Source organism: Dryobates pubescens, chromosome 1 (genome assembly GCF_014839835.1).
Source record: "Dryobates pubescens isolate bDryPub1 chromosome 1, bDryPub1.pri, whole genome shotgun sequence".
Lineage (NCBI taxonomy): Eukaryota > Metazoa > Chordata > Aves > Piciformes > Picidae > Dryobates > Dryobates pubescens.
In genome coordinates, this window is record NC_071612.1 from 37,285,043 (window position 1) to 37,300,371 (window position 15,329).

Sequence of the window (15,329 nt, forward strand, 5' to 3'; positions counted from 1 at the left end):
CAGGAGCAAGGCATTTGCTTGTTGAAGAGCTTTTTCCTACCTTGTGTCACCTGCCTGAAGCTGAGCTAGACCAGGTGCCGGGCAGATGCAGAGATCTGTAGGGAGGGACTAGGATTTCCTTAGCTCTGCAGTAGCGGGGAGATCCCAGGGTGTGGTGTGCACACAGAGCACTTATCCCAGCCCTTCTGAGGCAGCTGAGCAATACCAGGTCACTGTGAAGGTGGCCTGCCGGAGGAGCAGCAGACGCCCTGGAGCCTGCAGAGGAACTTCCTGGTGTTGCCAACTCCTGAATCAGAACTCCCAGAGGGATATAGCTATCCAGGCACTTTGCAAGAATGTTTCAATGGGAACAATCTGAGCATTGTCCCATGTTTAAAGGTTGAGGCAAGCAAGGAAGGAGTTGACAGTCATTGAACTTCTGCCATGCTTCTCAAAGGCAGGAGAGAAGCAGCAACAGAAAAAAAAGAAAAGCATTTGTGTTAAATGAAGAACAATACAGCCACTAAGACACTGACTTTTCAAAGCACCCTGGCAAAGGATTCCCACTGACTCAACTGAGGGAATGGTGGCAGACAGAACAGTAGATGGAGCATCTCCTCTTTCTCCTGAGCTCCTTGACTATAAATACAAACAGATTTCTTTAAAGATGAAGAGAGATGGTCATCAGGATCCATCACAGCATAGGCTCAGCTATGTCATTGAAAACCTGTTTGAAAGTAATAGAATCACAGAATCACAGAATGATTTGAGTTAAAGGGACCTTCAAGAGCATCTAGTTCTAATCTCCCTGACATGTGCAGGGACACCTCCTACTAGACTAGCTTGCTTAAAGCCCTATCCAACCTGGATTTCAACACTTCTAGGCTTGGAACTTCCACAGCTTCTCTGGGCAATCTCTTCCAGTGCCTCACCACCCCCATGGGGAAGAATTGCTTCCTAATGTTTCATCTCAGTTCTGTCACTCCATGCCATTGCCAAAGTCCCTCTCCAGTTCTCCTGGAACTCCCTTCAACTACTGTAAGGCTGCTATAAGGTCTCGCTGGAGCCTTCTTTTCTCCAGGCTGGACAACCCCAACTCTCTCAGCCTATCCTCATAGCAGAGGTGCTCCAAACCTCTGATCATCTTCCTAGCCACATCATCTTGTTTGACCACAGATCATAAACCAGATAAAACTCAGTCATAAAGGATGGAGACATTTTAATTTATTTTCTCTAGCTGGTACCAAATCCAATGGAAGTTAGCCAAAGAACCCCAAACAAACAAAAAAAGAAACAACCAACAGAACAAGCAAATTTGTTTAATTCCATACTTTTCTTTTCTGGGAACTTCATACACTGTGGCTATTTTGTCTTGTATCTTCTTCACTACATTCAAATTAATGCTAGAATTTCAGAGCAGGGTACTTTGTGAGGTACTTAAAATATCCATCTTCAGCTATATGTACTGAAGCAAAGAGCTGCAGATGAGCAGGCTCTGCAGAGGGACCTGGCCAGGCTGGATTGATGGGCTGAAGCTAACTGTATGACATTCAACAAGGTCAAGTGCTGGGTCCTGCACTTGGGCCACAACAACCCCATGAGTGCTTGAGGCTTGGGGCAGAGTGGTTGAAAACTGCCCAGCAGAGGAAGACTTGGGGGTGTTGGTTGACAGCCAGATGAACATGAGCCAGTGTGTGCCCAGGTGGCCAAGAAGGCCAACAGCATCCTGGCCTGGAGCAGGGATCGTGTGGCCAGCCCCTGTGCTCATCACTAGTGAGGCAACACCTTGAGTACTGGGTTCAGGTTTGGGGCCCTCACTCCAAGAAAGAAATTGAGGTGCTGGAGCAAGTCTGGAGAAGGACAATGAAGCCGGTGAAGGGTCTGGAGAACAGGTCTGGTGAGGAGCAGCCGAGGGAACTGGGGTTGTTTGGCCTGGAGAAAAGGAGGCTGAGGGGAGACCTGGCTCTCCACAGCTCCCTGAAAGGAAGTTGGAGTTAGGTGTACGTTGATGTCTTCTCTCTAGGCACAAGTTATAGGAGGAGAGGAAATGGCCTCAAGTTGTATCAGGGGAGGATTAGTTTGGATATTGGAAGGAACTTCTTGACTGAAAGGGTTCTCAAAGACAAGGAATATGCTCTGCAGGGAGGTGTTAAATCCCCATCCCTGGAGGTGTTTAAGAGAGGCAGAGATATTATGTTGAGGGCCATGATTTAGCATCATCCTTGGTAGAGTTAGATAATGGTTGGACTCAATGATCTTAAAGGTATTTTCCAACTAAGAGGTTCAGTAATTCTCTGATTCTATAACATCTGATCTTGCAGCTCAGGCTCAGTGTGGTTGCAGCCTTCACAGCATGTAGGCACTGAATGGCTTTAGCTTGTTAGCTGTGGTATTTCTTTAGCTGTAACACCACAGCAGTGAACTGCTTTACTGAACTTGTAGATGGGGGTGGGGGGGTGGGGGGTGGGAATGAGTAAAATGATCACAGTGGTGCTCATCAATATTTTCTGGCAAGCTTGGAATATTATGTTATGCGTTTGTGTTTTTTAAGGGCTTGGTCCAGCTTTGAGAGAACCAAATCTCTGTGTGTGGTGGTTTAAAAAGGGCATAATTTCTTCTCAAAGCATGGCAGTCTGTGAACATACCTGCTGTCTAAAGGAAAGAAATGACATTCACAAGTCAAAACAGCATCTGATGTCTTAGATTGTCCATACACTTGGTGTTTAGATAAATGATATAATTGATGTTACTTTTCTGGCTGATGAAATGGATTGAAGCTTGAGGAGGGCAGATTTAGACTGGATATATGCAAAAGCCATCTGGACATGGCTCTTGGTGGCTCTCCTTGAGCTGGTTGAGACATGGCAACAGATGTGGTACCTACAGAAATAAAGGACTGAGAATTATAGGATATTGCTGCTAAAAAGTTAAAGTTAGGTCCTCAGATCCTAAAGTGGATACACATCACAGATCTACTACTTTGTGCAGTCTGAACATTTCAAGGTATTTTATTAGTTTCCACTTTCATCACTTGGTTGAAATACCAGCAGGAGGCAGGAGTGAATGAGCTTTGATTCTGTAGCACAGACTGGGTGGCAAACTGTGGAGCATATTGCAGGTTTCCAAAAGCTCATCTAGCCCTCAGAAGAGGATGTTGTGCTAAATAAAGCCCTGCTCTTGTAACCTCAGGAGAGGGAAGGGGGAAGCAGGGGAAGGAAGCAGGGGATGTAGTCTCGAATATATTCCTGGCTTGAATGAATTTTATCATTTGTTCTCCACTTCTGCTGTCTACCAGCTAACCCAAGGATGTGTCAGGGTATTCGACATTTCCCCTTGGAGACATTTTCTCTTTTGTTTATTGTAAGCTGCATTTTCATAGCTGAAAGTCTTTTCCAATTTCCACTGCTTGGCATAAATTCCCAAGCTCTATCAGGCAGCAGATCTCAGATCCTGTGGCAGCAGAACCACTGGAACATGCTTTTTCTGTCTTGTTCCAGACAGCGCCCAGTTCCGAGGTTCAAGGGTGAGCTAACTTGCGATTGTTCACCAGACAGGACAAAGTTAGAGCAAATGCCAGTTCTTTTCAAGTATATTTTGGATTGCTGCCCTTCTCTTAGATGTTGCTTCACTTTAAAAGCTCTAAAATGCAAGTTTAAGTGAAAAACAAAACTAGTCTGCTAATAAATACATGATCCTGGACTTACCTCTTATGCAAATGATCCAAATTATGCTGAGGCAAAAATTAATCACAGAATTCCAGGTTGGAAGGGACCCCAAGGATCATCTGGTCCAACCTTTCTAGGTGATAGCGTAGTTGAAACGAGATGGCCCAGCACCCTGTCAAGCTGAGTCTTAAAAATGTCCTGGTCTCTCCTCCCTGGTATCAGGTGATAGAACAAGAGGAAATGGCCTGAAATTGTGCCAGGGGAGGTTTAGGTTGGATATTAGGAAAAAAATTCTTTACTGAAAGAGTGGTCAGGCATTGGAACAGGCTGCCCATGGTGAGTGGGGTACACTTATTTTCTGTATGTTCTTCAGTTCCACTGTCACCACAATTAAACTTTCTTCCCTTATTATAGGTAGATTTTACTTCTACTCTGGATAACTAATAGTAGCTAAGGAAACTTCCTACAATTTAGGGCAAGAGAATTGTCAGAATCACTTTCAACCCCATTTCTGTAACAGACAGCACTGTCTTATCCAAATCCAGTTGTAGGCTTATAAAGTGTAGCCAGGTATCCAAAGTGGTCACAGCAAAAATACACTGGATGGATATTTGCCTTAACAACAATCAGTTATGAGGATTATAGACAAGTTTCCCAAAAATGTTAAGCTTCTAAATCCAACTTTAGACTTCTAAGTAAGCTGTTTCTCAAAAGTGCTGAACCTGCAGCAGTTCCCATTGAATGCTCAGGCTTGCAAATGCATGACTGAGGCATGGCAGAGATATCAAAGTGGAAGGGTGGTTGCTTTAAAACAACTGGCACGGTGTGCTTTTGTAATACACAGCTACACACCACAGCACACCCCCCCCAGGGCTCAAAGATGGGGTTTACAGCTAGCACCACTGAGCTCATGGGCATCTGATGTCCCAGTGATGGAGGAAATAGTACCTAAAATAGGGAAAGCTTCACATTTGTGTTGGAAAGCTGCTGTGAGAAGAAGGTAGCACTAAATATCCTACATTGCTTTTCATGAATAAATAAAAAATATCTGCAATATAGGAACTGATTTCAGTTCAGCCTGGAGAAGAGAAGGCACCAGGGAGACCTTCTATCAGTCTTCCAGTATTTGAACTGTGCTACAGGAGAGCTGGAGAGGGACTTTAGTCAAAGGCATGGAGTCAAAGGATGGGGGGTAATAGCTTCAAACTGGAAGAAGCTGGACTGAGATGAGACATTAGGAAGCAATTCTTCCCCATGAGGGTGGTGAGGCACTGGGACAGGTTGCCCAGAAAAGCTGTGGAGGTTTCAAGCCTGGAAGTGTTGCAAGCCAGGTTGGATGAGGCCTTGAGCAAGCTGGCCTAGTAGGTGTCCCTGCCCATGGCAGGGCATTGGAACTAGATGATCATGAAGTTCCCTTCCAACCCAAACAACTCCTGGGTTCTGTGATTTGAAAGAGGCAGGCTCTTCCTAATGCAGACTATTTACTATTGGTAGAGCAAATAAAACATATCCCACGGAAACCATACAAGCACTAAATAAAAGGCTACATTTAGAGATTTGTATAGGCCTTAAAATGGCTTCAAACAACTTGGAGATTGAACTAGAGTCTGCTTTTTAAACAGCCGTCTTTTTAAACTGCTAAAAGTTTCATTAAACTGTAACAAAAGAGTTTAAAAAAATAATGAGGTTCTTCAGAGGCTGTTCTTCTCAACAGTCATGACATGTCCTGCTTTCCTAGGCAAAGGTTGCCCTCTCTTGGTGGCAGCAGCAGATCATCTCTAGCTTCAGTAGTTGAGTCAGAGCTGCATTCCCAGTGTCCTGCCGTGTAAAAAAATGCTCACACCTCTGCCAGATAGCAATTGTTTGACAATTTGGTGCTGGTTTTTCCTATGATCTGGGGGCAGGAGTTTGCTCTGCTTGTCTTTAGAACAGAAACAAATGCCAGGGAATTAAAAATACCTGCACTGTTCCTCCGGCTGCTACAAAATTTCCTGCTTCCATGATGTTCCATTATCAGGGAATGAAAACACCGAGACCACTACAGCAGCTCCATGCATTTGGAAAAATTCCATCTTTCCAATATTTCATTGCAGCTTCTAGGTTGAAGTTATATTGACCTAAGTTTTACTTTCTGAAGTCCTGCTGTTAATATATAAAAAAAAAATTAGGTAAATGAAGGTAAAAAAGAAAGACATTCTTTACAGTGAGGGTGGTGAGACACTGGAACAGGTTGGCCAGGGAATCTGTGGATGCCCTCTCCCTGGAGGTGTTCAAGGCCAGGTTAGATGAGGCCTTGATCAATCTGGTCTAGTGGAAGTGTCCCTGTCCATGGCAGGGTGGTTGGAACTAGATGATCTTCAGGGTCCTTTCCAACCCAAACCATTCTATGAATCTATGACTCTCTGAACTATCATAGTAGTAAACTTTAGTAAAGACTATAGAATCTGACTATGGGCCTAGGGAGTTTGTTTAGCTTTCTATCTTTTATGACCAAATTGTTGAAAGGAATGATTGTTGCCACCTCTGAGAACAATTTGCTTCTGTAACCTTTCCTGTGTCAATAGATTATTTTTATTCTGGTGTCATGTGCTTGCTGAGTAAATGCAAATCTCTCCCTAGGCATTTGGCACCATGCCTTCACTGCTTGAGAAATTATCTGGAGATTGGCTTTCTCATTAGCATAATTATGCTCATTTTTGTTCCTGGTTTATTTGCCAGGTTCTTAGACTCAAAGCTCCTTCCTGCCTATTCATATTTTGTAGGCAATAGGCTACAAAATGCTTATTTTTCTTGGCAAGGTTGCAATGATACATGATCAAAAGAGCCAGCATTATAATGTCTTGCAATCATCTCACATCCTAGAATGGGAACGCACTGAAAAGGTTTGATTTAAACTAGTTTCTTTCTTACACAACAATGCCTTCATCACATCCCAAATAGTCATGAACTCTTTGCAAATATGCTCTAAATGATTAATATTTTTTGATCCCTGCAGCACAGTTATCTGACACCAGTTAAGAGAGATTTCTGCCTTGTCCAGAAATGTATGACCATTAGCATAAGAAGGACACTGAGCTGCTGGAGCAGGTCCAGAGGAGGCCACGAAGGTGATCAGAGGGCTGGAGCACCTGCCCTATAGGGAGAGGCTGAGAGAGTTGGGTTGTTCAAGCTGGAGAAGAGAAGACTCTGGAGAGACCTCATAGCAGCCTTCCAGTAATTGAAAGGGGCCTACAAGAAAGATGGAAAAGGACTTTTTACAAGGGCTTGTAGTGACAGGATGAGAGGGAATAGATTGAAGCTGGAAGAGTGGAGATTTAGACTAGAGATTAAGAAGAAGTTCTTTACACTGAGTGTGGTGAGACACTGGAACAGGTTGCCCTGGAGGTCATGAAGGCCCCTCCCTTGTATTAAGGCTCCCAAAACTGGACCAAATACTCAATGTGTGGCAATAGTCTGTCTTATAAATGAAAAGGTTAGTAAGTATGAGGTAAACTGGAAGAATAAATCCCCTAAATAGCCAACACATATCAACTCATTCTCAGTGTGGTCATGCATGCCAGGCAGGCACAGACAATCATTCACATCTTTCTTTCCAGGATGCAGTAGTACATGATACCAGATAAAGTGTAAGCAAGAAGATTTGCTGAACAAACACTTCTGCATTCTCAGCTGAAATATTAAACACAACATGCAGCAGCTTATGGCCTAGAGTAGGTAAATGCACACAGACACAAGTCACTTGGTTCCCCACACTACAAACTGTAAAGAATTTCTTCCTAATCTCCAGTGTAAATCTACCCTCCACAAACTCTAATCCATTCCTCCTCATCCTATCACCACAAGCCCTTGTAAACAGTCCCTTCCCAGTTTTATTGTAGCCCCCTTTCAGATACTATAAGGCTGCTATAAGGTCTTTCAGGAGCCTTCTCCAGGCTGAACAGCCCTGACTTTCACAGCCTGTTCCCATAGGTTGTTAGAGGTTGTGCAATCAGCTGGAGCACCTTGTCTCATAGTCTCTCAACCATCCTGTAGACAGAAATGTATTTAAGCAAACCCCTTTTTAATTCATATAGAAGTAAATTTTCCCCCTCAAAAAAGCAATTGAAATGCATGCTGGATGGCAGCAGTTGTTCTAACCACAGCATGACTAAATCACTTGTTGGTTTTGTCAATCACTTCTTCCTTCCTTAGAGATCTGCATGCTCAGGTTTATTCTGCTGCTTCTTATCTCTCAAAGTTGATGCACTGTAAAAATAGTTACTGCACGAAATGGAGCATTTCAGAGTAGATGCTGAGGTCACACTGTTCCTCACACTGCTTATTTCCACCCAGGAGTCTAAACATCAGTGGATCTGATGTACACATTTCTGTTTCTTGAGTCTCAGGATGCTTCTCACTGAGACCATTCTCTGTTCTAACTCAAGCAGAAAGAGAGGTTTAGACATTCTTCAGAGCACACTTGTAGCAAAAGCATCTAGTAACTACTAACATTATTGTTTCCCCGCCTTCTGTTACTGCAGCACCTCTGATTCTCTTGGCTTAGAACTTACTCTGTTGTCACCCTGATGCCAACATTGAAGATAGCAAAGCACCTGTATTTGAAATGCTGTGAGCAGTACAATGAAAATGAACTAAGTTTGTAGGGTGGCAGTGGATTACTTCTTTCCTGCCGGAGTCAGAAGTGACTTAAATTTTGACTTATGTTGCCCATACTTCTAGGAAATTAAAGTTTGACAACTGAATTCTAATGAAGTGATTCATTTTTAGCTGACAAAAGCTCCCCAAAGGAAGGAGGAGACATGATTTCAATTTCACATTCACTGGAAGTCTTACAAGCTATTTTAGGATCCTTCTGCATTGCTGTGATGGCTTGGAGGATCCCAGTAGGTCAGCCAGCACTGAGGCACCGTATACAATGTCAACATCATGGTGAAATGAGTGTTAAGTCTCAAAAAAAGGAAGATGTAGCAACCAGAGCACAAACAAACCAACCCAGTCCTCTCCATCATTATTTGGAATATTTACAGGTGTAACCATTTGACCAGACAAATATAAACCCCTACAAAGTTCATAAAACACAGAGTTGGAAGAAAGAGAGAAGGACTGAATGAGACAACATCCCAGGTGTTAATAGGGCAGTTCTCCACAGAACTGTTTACTACAGATGAGAGTTTTGTTAGTCATCCACTGGAAGTATTACAGCCTTTTGAAAACAGCAAGAAATGCCATCAGAAGCTTTGCTTATTTGTACAGTTGGGGGGAAAACCCCAAGAATGCACAAAAAATCAAAAGTTTTACCTCTCACCACCCTAAATTAGCTAGAAAACATTACTCTCCCCTACTTGAAAAGGCTTGTAAGCAGCTAGCTGTGACAGGCAAGAATAATATGCCAGTGTTGTCTCAGCTGATGAAACCCAGGCTCTTGGTGTGGCTATATGGGAGCTGGTAACCTTTTCAGCTGCTAAATTATAGCTGTGCTCCTATTTTAAGGTGCAGAGATCCTTGCTCTGCTATTCTCAGCTGAACTGATCATGATGCCTTCCCTTGTTTATGTATTGCTTTGCTAAGGAAGCAGCTGTGGACTTTGTGACTAGAAAGTGCCTCAGTCAGATGTCCTTTGCAAGAGTCAAAGCTTTGTCAGGCTTGCTCAAAAGTCACAGCCTAAAACAGTTACTAATTTTATGAAGAGACAAACATGTAGTTAGCATCTCCCCTACTTTCACAGAATCTCAGCATGGCAGGGGTTGGAAGAGACCTCTGAAGATCATCTAGTCCAACCCTCTGCTATAGCAGGATCATCTAGAGTAAATCACACAGGAACATGTCCAGGCAGGTTTTGAATGCCTCCAGAGATGGAGCAGAATGTCTTGCTTCAGAAACTTCCTGACTTCACTCAGTTTTGCTCTCACTCATTCTCCTGGGTTCCCTCAAACACTGTAATGTATTTCCACGTCAGCTTTAGCAATGATGACCAGTGTCAGTGTGCCAATTAATCAGCTCCTGCTCCCCTCCCTGTTTCTCTGATCACATCTCTCTTTTTTCCCTAGCTCTATCAGTAGCCCCACAAGAATCAGCAGAATTTATCTGCATAATTTATCTCTTGACAGCAAAATGTAATTCAAGCTATTCCTTACTTTTCTGCTAGATTTCAGCTGCCTTTTTTTTTTGACTATGAATTGCACAAAAGGCAGAGTAAAAAGCTGTGTTGGTTTTAACCACAGATGTGAATCTACAGCAAATGCCAATGTCACTGGCATCTCTTGGACTCATACATCAGTTACTCTCAGCTGCCCAAGGGGCTGGTCCTTCTCCTGCTTCCAAACCTTCCTGCAACTCATGCCAACCAGTCTGGTAAAAAGGCAGGATGAGGGGCTGAGAGGGAAGCAGCATAAAGAACTGATGCTGACTTCCAGAGTGGTAAACTTAGTCCCTGATGATATCTTTTCTCAGCAGATCTCAGCCCTGTCCCTGGAAGTGTTCAAGGCCAGGTAGGATGAGGCCTTGAGCAACCTGGGCTAGTGGAAGGTGTCCCTGCCAGTGCCAAGGGAGTTGGAACTCGATGATCTTTAAGGTCCCTTCCAAGCCAAACTGTTCCAAGATTCTATGGGAGTTGGATTTTTCTTTTGAAAAAGGGCATTTTGTATTTTAAACAAATAAAATAATCCTCTTGTCATAGTTCCTTGCAGAGGAGAATTAGGTGAAGGACCTGACCATCTACAGCACTGCTGTTTTGATTTGGCTTGCACTCTGTTGTGACTGTGGTCTAACCACCACTGGGAAAAAAATGCCTTTGCCCTTTTTTCAGTCAAAATATTTTAAACTAAAGGAATGTGAAAATATTCAGCAAGACCTTCTTACCTTTACCACAGGACCTAAGCAGTTGAGACAAGATTACATTTTATAAACACTGGGGGGAAATCTTGATTATGGCTTCTATTTGTAGTGTGCTATCACCAGAAGCAAACACTTGGATATAGGAGGCCTTTTGTTCACTTAACACTCTTGAGGGATTCTATGGAGTAATCTGGATCTTTCCTTTAGGAGGCTGAATAAAGGTCAAATTAATCCTTAGGAAAAACAAAACTCTAGTCCCCTACACAACTTCTATGTTCCTTGTGTAGTGATTTCTAGGATTTTTACCTAATATAATTGTAAGTGACACTGTTTCTCAGGAATATATTCTACATTATACATATGATAGAGCGATAAATCATACAGCTATTATAGAGAGGTGTTATATATTGTATCTGTCTCAGCACTGAAATAACTTCAGGCAACAACTTTCCTGAGGAAGGCTGGCTTAAGTAGTGTTCTTGCAATAATGACAATTAAAGATAGGACTATTGCAGATGAGTGTTTGGTGCATATAGTGATTCATGCAAAAAATATCCTTTATAATTCTGTTCCAATCGTAATGCATTCATATTATGTGCACTGTCCTGAGATAATCCTTTGCAAGTCTAGGCTGGTTTTAAGCAGTTTTACCTGTATGGTTTCCTCCTTGCCCCCTTTTCCATTAGAAAATACTCTGGTAGGAAGAAATTGAGTTGTTTTATACCAAAGCTGGGGGTTTCCAGGAAGAAAAAAAAAGCCAAAACATTTTGTCAGCAACATATGACTTAACCTAAAGCTAACTGTTTCTCTGAAACTATTACTAAGGACAAATGAATGAGAGGATGTGGAGGAGTTTCTTTTCTTCCTTCCCAGTAGTTCAGCATTTGCTATATTCTGTCTGAATACTTGAAGTATGTATTTTGGCAGTTTGTGAAATCACAGACACTGGTTTAAGTAAAAAAAAAAAAGACAATTCCTCTTTAGGTTGCTTATTAGAACACAAGACATTGCTGCCTACTTTCTGAAGAGTGATGTGTGGTGTTGAGGGGCATGGTTTAGCACCAGACCTGGTAGAGTTAAATAATGGTTGGACTAGATGATCTTAAAGGTATTTTCCAAGCAAAACAGGTCTATGATTCTAAGATCTGGCTAGCTGTATGAAGCAGACCAGCATCCTCAACTGAGAAAAAGAGCAATTAGCCCCAGCCACAACCTTTTGATGGCTCATATTAATAAGGCAGAATTTATGGATTAAAGTAATTTCAGATTCAGAAGGAAATTAAACAACTTGTCCACATCTGGAAGAAAAGCCAGCACTCTGGGCTTTTGGATTAAAAACTGTCTCTTCCCCTTGCAAATCTGTGATCCTCCTTTGCAGTATGTTTTCTCTGTCATACTTTAGCAAGTTTGCCTGCACTTAATAAACACCTTGGAAATATCTTAATTGTGTTGAATCACCATCCTTGGAGGAGTTTAAAGCTGGATAGATGTGCTGGTGAGGGACATGGTTTAGCACCAGCCTTGGCAGAGTTAGGTAACAGTTGGACTCAATGATCTTAAAGGTCTTTTACAGCCAAACTGATTCTGTGAGTCTACAATTCCATGTATTTTAATGCATTTACTCTTCACTCTGGCCCTCTCCCTATCACCCTATCCAGAAGAAACTAGACTGCTAAGACTTCATATATGTGGGCATGTCCTGACCAAAAAATCAACTTAACTACAAGAATACTTTTCATATTAATTTAATTCATAGATTCACAGAATGGTTTGGGCTGGAAGAAACCTTAAAGATCACCTAGTTCCAACCTCCCTCCCATAGGCAGGGACACCTTCCAGTAGACCAGGGTGCTCAAGGCCTCATCCAACTTGGCCTTGAATACCTTTAAGGCAGCCTTCCTGGGCAACATACTCTGTGTCTCCCCAGCCAACATCCACCTCACTCCAACCTCCTTTCAGGGAGTTGTAGTGAGACAGGTGGTCTCCCCTCATCCTCTTTTTCTTTAGATTAAAAAAATCCAGACAAAGTTTTGCTGGATTCAAGCTTCTATATTTTTTTAACTTTATTTGTGTACAACTGCTTTTAAATGTTCTCTGTCTCTAATTGATTGGTGACATACCAGACTGAATACAAAGGGCTGGAATTCAAATCAAATCTCTTCCCTTTCGCTACCAGATTTTCAGTCTGTGTGTGGCCTCCTACATGAAGAGTTGAGCATAAAAGGTGGTGGCAATAAACAGGTCTAACAAGATCTGAAGTTTATCTCAACAGATCTGTTCCTGCCTGAGGTTTACACCAAACTCTTTGTAAGCAAACTTAGCGAGTCATATTTGCGTACAGCAGAGTGAGTGTCTGAAACCTTGGAGGAAACAAAGACTGTCCTCTACATACTAAGACTTTAAATTGTAGTGTAGTGATTAGTTGCTTGCCTCTGGGCTTTTACCCACAGGATATATTCATGCTTCAGGAGATTAAATGTGGTAGCTGATAGTTTGGTTAACCAATGTGAGATGTCTAACCATAGCAAGCTAGCAGACCACTTTGCAGATTTTCACCCAATGGAAAGGCACAAGGAACTGTTACCACTGTGGTGTGAGCAGCATTTTGAAGGAATGTGACACTGCACTTGCACAGGCAGCATACTCAGATTAAAGTTGGCCTTTTTAGGAGGAAGTGAGCAGCTAAGCTAAGCATTGAAGCACTTTGATCTCCATCACCGTGTCTCTTGGTGGTCTATATCCTTTTTTCTTCCAGGAAATTGTTTGTAATTCCTTAAATTTGATTCTAAATTTTCTAGAGGATGTTACTAATGAGTGACTAAGAGCTGAGAAAGCAGCTTCTGAGCTGAGAATTGAGAAATCCTCAAAAGAGACTAGGCAGTGTGCAGCAAAGTGTAAGTGTGGCTAATAGGCCAGAACCATAAATCATAGAATCATAGGATGGTTTGAATTGGAAGGGAACACAAAGATCGTCTGGTTTCAACCTCCCTACCATAGGCAGGATGCCTCTTAATAGATCAGCTTCCTCAAGGCCCCATCCACCCTGGCCATAAACACTTCCAGGCTTGGTGTCTGAGCAACCTCATAGGCTGAGAGAGTTGGGGTTGTTCAGCCTGAAAAAGAGAAGGCTCCAAGGAGACATTCTTGTAGCCCTCCAGTATTTGAAGGGGCCTACAGGAGAGCTGGAGAGCAGTGTTCCAGTCCCCCCAGCACCTCTGTAGTCCTCTGTTACTGTACATCTTTGCTTCACTTTTAATTTACTTAAAATCAACATTACAATGCAAACCCTTCATATAGTATTTACATGTTAATTTTTATTTACTAATTTTTGTATGATAAGTTCTTTAACTGTGCTGGCATAAAACCCAGGAAAAAGCTGCCACCTGCAGGGACTTGGTCTGCTTTGTGCTACTTTGCTTTCTGCCTCTACCACACACCAAACAAGCCACCCTAGACATTGTATATGCATGTTAAGAGTTCTCCACAGCATTCAAAACCACTCGTCTCCATTCACAACTCCCTTCAGTGGAGGATGGACTTTGTTGCTTTTCTGTAGTCCTCATGTCAAGCTCAGAAGCTGCTTTGGTACTTGCTCAAGATCACCTGTTTTCCCTGTGTTCCAAGAAGCTGATCTAATACCATGGAACTCCTCATATTCCACCAAACCTCTTCAATCATTTAGTAGGAGGCAGATGAGCTTCCCAAGAGCCATAGCACAGACTTTAAAGATTCCTGGGCACTGAAGGCACATCTGTTTTGATGCTTAGGATCTAGCTAATACCAAATCATGCCTAAACCCGATCAGAATCCAGAACATCAACATTCCTCTGCTGTAGTCCCCTGAGGAGAGCTCTGTCTACCAGGCTTTCTCAGGGAATACCTACAGAGTATCAACAGAATCTGGCGTCTCAGGAAATGGAATGGCAACCACAACAGTTTTAGGAATTAAAGCTAATTGCACCATTTGCCTCTTCATTCCCTACCACAACTGCTACAGTCTTAAGGGCTGGCATCCTGGAGTAATGTGCTAGGCTCTGTCTTTGGGACAGTGCCTATAACCTTAGAATCATAGAATCATTTTGGTTGGAAAAGGCCTCTAAGATCATCAAGTCCAACCATTCTCTAACTCTACCAAGTCTGGTATTAAACCATGTCCCTCAGCACCACACCTCTGAGGCTTTTAAATACCTCCAGGGATGGGGATTCAACCTCTTCCCTGGGCAGCTTGTTTCAGTGTTTGAAAACCCTTTCAGCCAAAGAAATTCTTCTAATATGCACTCTAAACCTCCCCTGCTGGAGCTTGAGGCCATTTACTGTCTTCCTATCACTTGTTACTAGGGACCCCCATTTTAGCTGAGCAGCTAAATGTCTCAGAATTAGCTCCCATCAAGCCTGAACTTTCAATTGTGAAAGGAATTGTAAAATCACAGTACTAATTGATGCTAAAAATGGAAATGTAAACAAATTCTAAACAATCAATAGTGCTCTGTCAATAGACTCACAAAATGCTTATTCTCTGGAAAGGCCTTTTTCCCCTTGAGCCCAAAAGGATAAAAAATGGCTTTTAAATTTTTTTTTCTTGTTATCTCAGATGCTAAATCATCCCTCTCTTCATATGTATATCTCTGGGGGAAAAATACTTTTACAAAAATTAATGGCTAGAATTTGTACTAAGAATACAACTGACAGTTAAGCACAGAGACAAAGGCTTAAATATTTGGCTATTTCCAGAGCACTGTATTTTTCAAGTGCAGAAACAACACTGTTGTAGGATTTTTGAGGACATAATTTTCTCCCTATTTTCTTTGCTGAAAAAGATGGCTGGAGGGAAACTGGGGGAAAGAGAAGTCA